The 7,030-nt window shown below is 38.1% G+C and overlaps 1 pseudogene; it reads left to right on the top strand.

Annotated features, from left to right (window-relative positions):
• The first annotated feature begins 1,191 nt into the window (after positions 1 to 1,191).
• LOC121485200 lies at positions 1,192 to 1,644 on the top strand (annotated as a pseudogene).
• The last annotated feature ends 5,386 nt before the right edge of the window (positions 1,645 to 7,030 follow it).

Below are 7,030 nucleotides of genomic sequence, written 5' to 3'. Positions count from 1 at the left end.
TCAGTACTACATATAAATGCAATCTCTTTCAACACTGTACAGATTAAATGCAGTCTCTTTCAAAATTTCAATTTTTTTCAGAAAAAGAAAAATCCATCTGAAATTTCATATGCTACAACATGGAGTAACCTTTTAGCATTATGCTAAGTAAAGTGAGCCAGTTGCAAAAGGACATATACTATATGATTCCACTTTATGAATTTAATTACTCTATGTACTTGATATAGAGACAAAAATATAGAATTGTGGATGCTAGGGCTTGAGGGTGGGGGAAATGTCAAATTATTATTTAATAATTATAGATTTTCAGTTTTGCAAGAAAACTGGGTGGTGTGATGTTCATAATAGTTGCACAGTGAAATGAATGTACTTAAGGCCACAGACTTGTGCTTTTTAAAATGGCTAAAATGGTAAATTTTATGTTATGTGTATTTTAGTAGAATTTTTTAAGTGAAGGGAAACATTCACATAAAGAAAAACCAAAGAAGTTCATCACTAATAGATCTGCTCAATAAGAAATGTTACAAAAAATCAAGAGAGTTGGCAATCCTTCAGCTAGATGGACCAAGAAAAAGAGACAAGACTCAAATTAATAAATTCAGAAATCATTGTGGAAACATTACCACTGACCTTCCAGAAAGAAAAAGGATTGTAGGAGAATACAATGAACAGTTTTATGCCAACAAATTGTATAACCTAGATGAAATCAACAACTTCCTAGAAACAGAGTACCAAAATGTACTCAAAGAAATAGAAAATCTCAACAGATCTATATCAAGGGATACAATCTGTAATCAAAAACCCCCAACAAAGAAAAGCTCAGAACTAAAGGGCTTTACTAGTGATTTCTACAAAACATTTAAAGACTTATCACCAATCTTCGAACTCTTCCAAAAAATAAGAGGGAACATTCATGTCAATATTACCCTGGCATCAAAGCCAGATAAAGATATCACAGAAAACATAGACATGATTTCCCTATCCTCCACCCACAGATGTAAAAAATCCTCAAAAAGATCCCCGCTAGCCAAATCTAGGAGCATATTAAGAGGATTATCCATCATGATAAATTGAGACTTATCACATGAATAGAAATATATTTCAAGATATGAAAATTAATCAATACAGAAAATGACATTAATAGAATGAAGGAAAAAATAAACAAGGCTCTTCCCTTTTACTGCCATTGCTGAATTGCCAGTAGCCAAAATGAAATTCAATCCTTTTGTGACTTCCAAACAGAGCAAGAACTATAACAAGCATTTTAATCCAGCTTCCCACATTCGCAGAAAGACTGTGTCTTCCTCTCTTTCCAAAGAGCTGAGACAGAAGTACAACATTTGATCCATGCCCATATGAAAGGATGATGTACAGGTTGTGTGAGGACACTACAAAGGTCAGCAAATTGGCAAAGTAGTCCAGGTTTACAGGAAGAAATACATCATGTATGGTGAACAAGTATGTGAGAGAAGGCTGATGACATAACCGTTCATGTGGGCATTCACCTTTGCAAGGTGGTTACTACTAGACTAAAACCAGACAAAGACTACAAAAAGATCCTTGAAGGTAAAAGCCAAATCTCACCACGTAGGAAAAGAAAAGGGCAAATATAAGGAAGAAACAATTGAGAGGATGCAGGAATAAAGTAATAATATATATGACTTTAGATAAAAACTCTTAAAGTAAAAAAGACATGATTATCTCAGTTAATGCAACAAATTTAAAGAAATCACTATTTTTAATTCAGTTTGCCAACATACAGTATAATACCCAATACTCATCACATGCCCTCCTAAATGCCACTATTTTATGTAAATTAAACATATATATACACATACACACATACGTATAGGAAAAATATAATGTAACTAAGTATGGAAGGTAATGTCCAAAAAATACCTACAGAAAACCCACAGCTAACATTATACTCAGTGGTGAAAGAATGGATGCCAGCTTTTGACTCTTCTATTGAACACTGTACTGGGAGTTCCAGCCAGAATAATGAGGCAAGAAAGAGACATAAAACACATCCAAATTGGAAATGAAGAAGTATAATTATTTGTTTGCAGGTGACATGATCCTATATATAGAAAAGCCTACAGAACTCATGAGACAAGACTATCTGAGCTAATTAACAAATATAGAAAAGTTGCAAGATATTAGATCAGCACAAAAATCAGTTGTTTTCTATACCCTGGCAGTGAACAAAAATGTTTAGAAAAATATCCACTTACAATAGCATCTAAAAGAATAAGATACTTACGAATTAATTTAACCAAGGAGATGCCAGACTTGTACACTGTTAACTATAAGCCACCACTGGCTGAATGGATAAGCAAAATGTTGAATATTTATCCAATCATATGTCATATGTCTTTCAACCATAAAAGAACTAAACAAGGAGTGACAGCAAGACGGCAGACTAGGCAGTCACAACCTCATCCTTACACAAAACAATACTGTAACAACTACCCAAAATGAAAATGGATCTGGGAGAGTGCAGGTAAAATCAAGAAGCTGCAGTCAGTGGAGCACAAACTCCATGGATATATGCACAGGAAAGCCAAGGAAACTTCTACCTGCATCATCACCTGGTCTCCTAGCCCAGGAGCTGGGTGCTCAGTGTGATCCACGTGGCAGCAACCTCCCTCTACAGGCCAATGGACAGTAGGAGGACCCGAGCAGCCCTCGCCATTCACCACCAGGGACCAGTGCAGACCTCACTGATGCTACCCTAGCTGACACAACTGCCCAGAGTTCATGCCACTGCACTCCTTTGGAGCAGAAGCCAAGCTGTGAAGCCAATGCCCACCTCCCTCCTCCCCCTGGCCCTAAAATTACCATGTGTTCCCGCGCCTCCGTCTAATGTGTGTCCATGCCTCGGATCCTGGTGCCAAGAGAGATTCATTAAACTGCGACCTCCTTAGGCAGAGGAAAGGGAAAGCAGGGGAACCCCAGCCACCCTCACTACTCCCACAGAAACCTTTGGGCTTTAATGATGCTGACTGAGCTAAGAAAGCTGAATATGGATTCAACACCACTGTGCCTTCTTAGAGCCAGAGCCACTGCTGGGCCACCCTGGAGCTGGGGCTGCCACACACAACTCAGCCAGTGCCCTCATACCCACCAATGTGTGAAAGTCTTTCCCACCAAAGGCAGTACACAAAGCCTAGAAGAGGTGACTGCTCCTTCAAGTGTGCAGACAGCAACACAAGACTACAGCAAACATTAAAAAAAAAAATCAAGGGAATATGATACCATCAAAAGAACACAAATTTTCAGTAAATAACCTGAAAGAAATTAAGTATCTATGAATTGCCTGCAAATACTTTAATTTTTTAAAAGAATCTCAGCAAGGGAGGGGCCAAGATAGTTATATAGGAAGACCCTGAACTCACCTCCTCCACAGACACACCAAATCTAAAGCTATTTACAGAGTAATTCCTTTGGAAAAACTGAGGACTGAAAGGTTCTTCATAGCAAAAGACAGGAAAACCATAGAGAACGGCAGCCATGAAAGTGCAAACTGCAGTGGGAAAGGATGGTGCTGAGGGACCATGAGCTGATTTGTCTTCCTTGAAGCAAAAGGAAAAAAAATAACAGAATTTAAAAGAGCAACTAGAATATAAAAGACCCAGCCCTAGAACTCCACTAAGTGGTATGAGAGCCACTGGAGCCCTCTCCAGGTTGGAGAAGCTGCCAAGCACCATGCCTTACATTCTCCTTTCTACCTTGATATATGGACAGGAGCAAGGTCTGTGTACCCTAGCTGACCTACTGCCTCAGTGGGCCCTGGGCCCTTAACCCACACAAGCCCCAGCCATCCCAAAAAGGGGGCCCCAGCAGAGCACACAATGGAACATTCCTGGTGAGTCCTCACTACAGCTCCAGCCATCCTGCCAAGGTGACATAGAGAGGAGGCATCCTGGAACATTCCAGGCCCAGACACTTTGGCTTCATCTCTCTTGCAAGGGCACCCCCTGTGCAGAGCTCTCCAGGGCCCCCAAACCCATGCCAGCCACTGTTCCAGCCAGCCAGCTACACACAGTCTACACGCAGGAATACTATACAGTACATTCCTACAATTTCAGGAGAAGTAGATATTCTAATTTATAGAAACAAAGAAAGCCAAGCAAAATGAGCAGATAGAGGAATATGCTACAAATGAAAGAAAAGACAAAACCTCAGAAAAAGAGTTAAATGAAATGATGGGGATAAGTAATCTACCTGATAAAAGTTCAAAGTAAAGTTCATGAAGATGCTCACCAGAGTAGAGCAAATGGTGGATGAATTCAGGGAGAACTTCAAAGGGAGACAGAAAACATAATTGCGTGTTATATGCAACTGATGAATTACTGAACTCTACATCTGAAACTAATGTACTATATGTCACTAATTAAATTTAAATAAATAAATAATCACAGTTGAACACAATAACTGAAATATGACAGAGGGAATCAACAGTAGATTACAGGACACAGAAGAACAGGTCAGCTATCTGGAAGACAGGGAAAGGGAAGCCCCAGCATAACATCAAAAAGAAAAAAAGAATTTTTAAAAAAGATCTTTAGATCTTTTGGACAACATTAAGTGAAAAGACATTAACACTATAGGGATCCCAGAATGAAAAGAGAGAAAGTAGAAAATTATTTGAAAAAAGGATAGCTGCAAACTTCCATAATGTAGGGAAGGAAACAGACATCGAGGTTTAGGATGCAGAATTCAATTCCAAACAAGATGAACCCAAGGATGTCCAAAGCACAACACATAATAATTAACATTAAATAAAGATAAAGAGAGAATTTTTAAAAGAGCAAAAGAAAAGCAACTAGCTATGTGTAAGGGAAACCCCATAAGGCTATATCAGCTGAGTATTCAGTGGAAACCTAAGACAATGCCATGATAGACTCAAAATGCTGAGAGGGAAAAACCTATAACCAAGAATACTTGGCAAGGTTATCATTCATAATTAAAGAGATCAAAAGTCTCAAAGACAAAAGTTAAAGAAGCTCTTTGCCACTAAACTGGCCTTAGAAGAAATTTTAAAGGAACTTCTTTAAGTGGAAAAGAAAATGCCATAATTAGAAGAAAATCATGAAAAGAAAATTTTCATGAGTAAAGCAAAATACAGTAAAGGCAGTAGACTATCACTTATAAAGCTATACAAAAATAGCAAAATCAGTTACATCTTAAAAATTAGTCAAAAGGATTCACCAAGTAAAAAGATGTAAAATATGACATCATATGCATAAAATGGGGAGGAGAAAGTAAAAACAGTTATTTTGGTATAGGTGCCAATTTAAATGACCATCAACCTAATATAGATTGCTATATACTTAAGTTGTTATATATGAATCCCAAAGTAACCACAAACCCAAAGCCTATACTAGATACACACAAAAAACTTTAAAAAGCCAAGCAAAACACTAAAGAAAGTCATCGATCACAAAGAAAGAGAGTAAGAATGGAGAAGAACTGCAAAACCAGAAAACAGTTAACAAAATAGCAATAAGCACATACCTATGAATGATTACTTTGAATTGAAATGATCTAAATGTTCAATTCAAAGACAAGCGCATGTGAAATGATTTAAAAATAGGAAAGAAGGGATCCCTGGGTGGCGCAGCGGTTTGGCGCCTGCCTTTGGCCCAGGGCGCGATCCTGGAGACCCGGGATCGAATCCCACGTCAGGCTCCCGGTGCATGGAGCCTGCTTCTCCCTCTGCCTGTGTCTCTGCCTCTCTCTCTCTCTGTGACTATCATGAATAAATAAATTTAAAAAAATAATAAAATAAAAATAAAAATAGGAAAGAAGAAAAAAATTAAAATAGAAAAGAAAGGAAAAGAAGATACATGCTGCCTAGAAGAGATTCACCCAGACCTAAAAACACATACACACTGAAAGTTAAGGAACAAAATACATTAACAGGAAAGGAAGGAGAGGGGTGAGGGGAGGGGGGGGAGGGGGGAAGAAAGAAAAAAAGAAAGAAAAGAAAAGAAGAAAGAAAAGAAAAGGAAGAAAGGAAGAAAGAAGAAAGAAAGAGAAAGAGAAAAAGAAAAAAGAGAAAAAGCAAGCGGGGTAGCAGTACTTACATTAAACAAAACAGACTTTAAAACAAAGACTGTGGGCAGACTGAGTGGCTCAGCAGTTTAGTGCTGCCTTCAGCCCAGGGCATGATCCTGGAAACCTGGGATCAAGTCCCACATCGGGCTCCTTGCATGAAGCCTGCTTCTCCCTCTGCCTGTCTCTCATGAATAAATAAGAAATCTTTTTAAAAAATAAAAAATAAAACAAAGACTGTAACAAGAGACAAGGGTATTACATAATGATAAAGGGATGACTCCAACAAGAGGATAAAGCAACTGTAAATATCTATGCACCCAACACCACAACACTTAAATACATAAAGCAAATGTTAACAGGCATAAAGAGAGAAACTGATGGTGATACAATAATCCTAGGTGAATTTAACACTCCACTTAACACTAATGGATATATGATCCATGCTGAAAATCATCAAGAAAACAGTTTCTTTCAGTGACACAATGACTGGATTGGATATAAAACAAGGACAGAAAACATTCTATCCAAAAACAACAGAATACACATTCTCTTCAAGTGCACAAGGAACATTCTCCAGAAAAGATCACTTCTTAGGCTACAAACAAGCCCAATAAATTTAAGAAGACTGAAATCATATCATGCATCTTTTCCAACCACAACAGTATAAAACTAGAAACCAATTACAAGAAAAAAAAAAACTAGGAAAAAGCATGTGGAGGCTAGACAACCTGATATTACATAGTCATTACGTCAGTGAAGCAATCAAGTAAATTTTAAAAATTCATTGAGGGGTTAGAAGATGGCAGAGGAGTAGGAGGACCCTAGGCCTGCCTCTCCCACAAACACAACTAGGTAATTATCGAATCATCCTACAGAACCCAGAAATAGACCTGAATAGTAGCAGAACAAACTGCACAGCTAAAGGGAGGAAAGAAGCCACATCAAAGAAGGTAGAAGTGTGAAGAGG

The sequence above is a fragment of the Vulpes lagopus genome, chromosome 2, assembly GCF_018345385.1.
Source record: "Vulpes lagopus strain Blue_001 chromosome 2, ASM1834538v1, whole genome shotgun sequence".
Classification (NCBI taxonomy): Eukaryota; Metazoa; Chordata; class Mammalia; order Carnivora; family Canidae; genus Vulpes; species Vulpes lagopus.
Note: the sequence above shows the minus strand (reverse complement) of the source record. Positions and strands in the feature narration are given on the sequence as shown.